At 36.3% G+C, this 3,886-nt stretch overlaps 1 long non-coding RNA gene across 1 annotated transcript; it reads left to right on the top strand.

Annotated features, from left to right (window-relative positions):
- Positions 1-664: 664 nt before the first annotated feature.
- Positions 665-3,332, top strand: LOC106939743 (uncharacterized). The gene is made up of 3 exons (XR_001422903.1): positions 665-768; positions 2,134-2,240; positions 3,137-3,332. It is a non-coding gene; the product is annotated as an uncharacterized LOC106939743 (long non-coding RNA).
- The last annotated feature ends 554 nt before the right edge of the window (positions 3,333-3,886 follow it).

Genomic DNA, 3,886 nt, shown 5'->3' on the forward strand with positions numbered 1-3,886 from the left:
ATTCTTTGGTGGGGGGCAGTGAGGGACCTGGATAAAGGCTAGGGGGGCGCTGGCCCAAAAAAGGTTGAGAAACACTGCGATAGAGGGTGCAGATCTGCCCCCTCCTCCTCACCATGGGAACAGTGTCTGAACAACATGGAGGCAGACAAACTGAGAATCCTGTCATTATTAGATCGAAGTCAGCCAGACTAATTTATTTTGCTAAATTATTATATTTAGCTAAACATTATTGTTGAGGGGCACAAGCAGGCCTCCTGATGCACAAATAAAAAAAAGTTGAAAATTGAAAAAAAAAAATAAATAAATAAATAACTGCTCAAAAAGGGCACTAAGGGCAAGAAGGATAAAAGGGGCTGGAGCTCCAGCCACCTCTGTCAGGGCCGGGCAAGACATAAGCAAACTAAGCAGCCGCTTAGGGCCCCAGGACCAACCTCAGTGGAGCTGATTTTTTTTATAGCAATTTCTATGTCATTATAATAACACAAACACACAATTTCATCATTTTACAATAAAATATATTTGATAATGTATGTAGAAATTATTATTTTATGGACATAAAGAAAAAAGAAATTGCTCTTGGGGGCCCCCTGGTGGCTGCAGTAGGTCATGCACTCTTTGCCGGTAATATGAGCTGCCGTGCAGCGTGCAGAGCGTATCCAAAAGTCCAAAGCTCAGGTAGAAGATAAGATAGCAAAACAATTTCTCAAAAAAGGATTTATCCTACAGGGAGAATGAAGAGGAAGAACAGAAAAAAAAACCAAGATAAAGGTTTGTTTTAATATGTCTTCATAATGTAATGTTTATAAAAAAGATTTGTGAAGTGGCTAATAGAAAATTAGCGTTATAGCAACCTTGAATGGTTCAGTTCAACAGCCAAACATTTCTGCTACCGTCCTTGTGCGAAGCTAAGTTTTGACTTGAAATTAGTTGATTCTCCTGCTTGGCTCTGTATATTTCTGAGTTTTTTGGCTACAGAACAGTGTGTTTGATAACGTTTGATAAGAATAAATAAAACTTCTCAATGTTTGATATTGTCTAGCAAAATGTTTTACATCAGGCTACATGGCTGCTATATTAATATATCGATGAGCTGCTCTAAGCTGTGGTTGGTGATATGTTGTTTGCTGCTGATCATTTATGTGACTAAAACAATATTTTTACATCAATTTCTTAGATATGTGAAACTTCTGTTAAAATCATTTCAATGCTCAGAATCACATTCTTAGGGGAGAAAAACTCACCTGATGTAAATTAAATTTTTAGCTATTGGCGTTACGCTTAAGAGAAATTAATTTAATCAAAATATGTCATATGTGTGTATGCAATCCATCTCAAGTTGGGATGCACCGATTGCAGTTTTCTGGCCGATCCCTGGTTACCGATATTTAAAAAGCCTGACCTGGCGATTTTGATTTTGGCCGATACCATTTTTTTTTGTCTAAAATGTCGCTAAATATAGCAAAAAAGTTGGCAACAGAGGGGTGAATATTGTTAACTATAAGCATACAGATATGACCTTGTGGGCCAGTCTGTCAATCATTTAGTCATAACTCTCACTGCAGAGCAGAAGAGAACACAGGCTGATATTTAAACCTTTGCTGATGAAAATAAGATCAGGGGATAAGATCGGCTTCACATGGAAGTATCAGCTGATCATGATCCCCCAAAATTAAGGAAATCGGGTCTGTGTATTTTCTGGCAGTTTGTTTTTTTCTTTGAAATGAAAAATGAAAAAAAAAAACAAAAAAACGAAAGACTCGTTTTTTCATTTTTCAAACCAAAATCAGAAATCAGATTTATGGCTCGGAATCCGATTTCCCATTTAGTACACAAAATGAAAATGGAAAAAGCGGATAACGAGCGGTCAATTTCGATTTTCATGATTTCATTGTTGACAAGCGGTCTGTCTCGGAAGTTCTCTCTGTCCGGCTTACACAGGGACCGTATCACACACATTATGCAGGCTGCAGGGAGACAAGCTTGTTCATTTCAGGCTATATACTGTAGTATTTTCTGCCAGCTGCAAGGCAGTTTAAGTAATGCTCCAGTGAGAAACAAATAATACCAGACATCTGGTCACCGAGAAAAATGGTTAGCCTGAGTTTTTAGTTTTTTTTTTTTTTATTTTGAAAGGCCAGAGCACCGGGGAGTGGCTTTCCAAACCATCCTGCAGCCATACCCATCTCTGGACCAGCAAGATGGCCACCATTGCACTGCACCACCAGCAGTGAAAAATGGAGGTAAGTTTGTCACAAAAAGTTAAGATGTTTTTAGGGTAGAAAGTAATCCTCATAGCTTCATTTACGCACTTAGTTCATGCACTTTCTTTGAAATATACTCCTGAGTTTTCAGAGCAGCGTAGCTCCGCTAACTGGGCCAGGCGGCTCCAGGCTCAGCGGCCGGGTGGAGTGTGTTTACCCCGCTAACTGCGGCCTGATCTCGGCAAGTCACCTTGTCGTATTCTGCTGCTTGATATCTGATCGTAGCGTTTCAAAGTGTGACATGAAGAGTTTAATGAATTTGCATGGATACTGTTTGATACGTGTGACAAAATATAGTATTCCTCTCTGGAGAGTTTGACATTTCTGAAGATGTTAGTATCTTATAAACATTGACACAGTGTTCTCTTCCAATACCAGTTAATAATGTCCCCTTCCTCTGATTTTTTTGTAGTTTATAAATTCATATTTCATTTTAGTTTTTTTTATTACTTTTAAACTTTTGAGTACTTATTACTTGTACAAATTTAGAGTGTACTTAGAAAGTCCAGAGAATACTTGCTTACAGTTATCTAGCAACCTTCAACAGGAGCACCAACTTTGCATACTTTAGATCAACATTAGATTATTTTCCTTCTTTTGCTCTTTCCTTTGGTTTATTATTGTTAGTATTTCCTTTTAATTCCCATAAAGCACTTTGTATTTCCTTGTTGCTGAAAATGAAATGAAATGAAATGAAATTTTATTCGAACATGATACAAATATAAAAATAAAATAGTGCACAGTAACAAGAAGTGCATAAAAAAGAAGAGAAAATACAGATTTTTTGTTTGCGTGAAATATATTCTTCCCTCTGGTTGGCTTCTTGCGTGCAGTGTGAACTATTTTTAATACTTATTTTTTATTGTTTCATACAGGCAGCTCTTAGGAGGAGAGCCTCACCTCCAGGTTTGGATGCAGCTTCCCAGTGATCCTCTTCCTCCTCCTGACATCATCTTCTTCACCGTCTCATCTTTTATATGCATAAATTATAGGAATATTTTTTCATGATTCCCCAAACACAGGCTGAATATCTGCTTGTATGTTATTGTAATAAATACATTTTTATGAAAACATTTTGTCTCTGTTTATTTTGTAAGATGTGAGTTTAAAGCTCTGGCTACATATAGATTGATACAAATTAAATATGAAATAATTCTTTTAATGTTTCTTGCTTATAAATTCAGTGCTGAGAAATAATGGAAAGAATCAACTAAAAAGTTGTTCATTATGTTTAGTCAGTTGAGACCAATAATTTATAAGTAATCTCATGAAGGGGACAAAAGTTTTCATTTCTAATTGGACAGTCATACTTCACTTATAAAAATGTGAAAAAATATTGTGTGGTGTTAAACCACAGAACAGGATGAGGGGCCCATAGCATTTTTCTAACACCAATTGATGTGCAAGATTTTATTTTAGATTAAAGTTAGAATGATGACCTGTTTTCTTTCCCAAACCCTCTTCCATAGCAAATATTTATTTAGTTAAGCTTTTAATAATCTAATTGGCACATTATTTCAAACTTTTCCTACCTGGTAGAAATAGATACATTTTTATATTTTGGATAACCTTTTCTGCGTGCTTGTTCATAACATACCGGATTATAATTGGTATGCTAATGCTAT

Source organism: Poecilia latipinna, unplaced genomic scaffold (genome assembly GCF_001443285.1).
Source record: "Poecilia latipinna isolate Pla-1442-1.1 unplaced genomic scaffold, P_latipinna-1.0 Scaffold2968, whole genome shotgun sequence".
Lineage (NCBI taxonomy): Eukaryota > Metazoa > Chordata > Actinopteri > Cyprinodontiformes > Poeciliidae > Poecilia > Poecilia latipinna.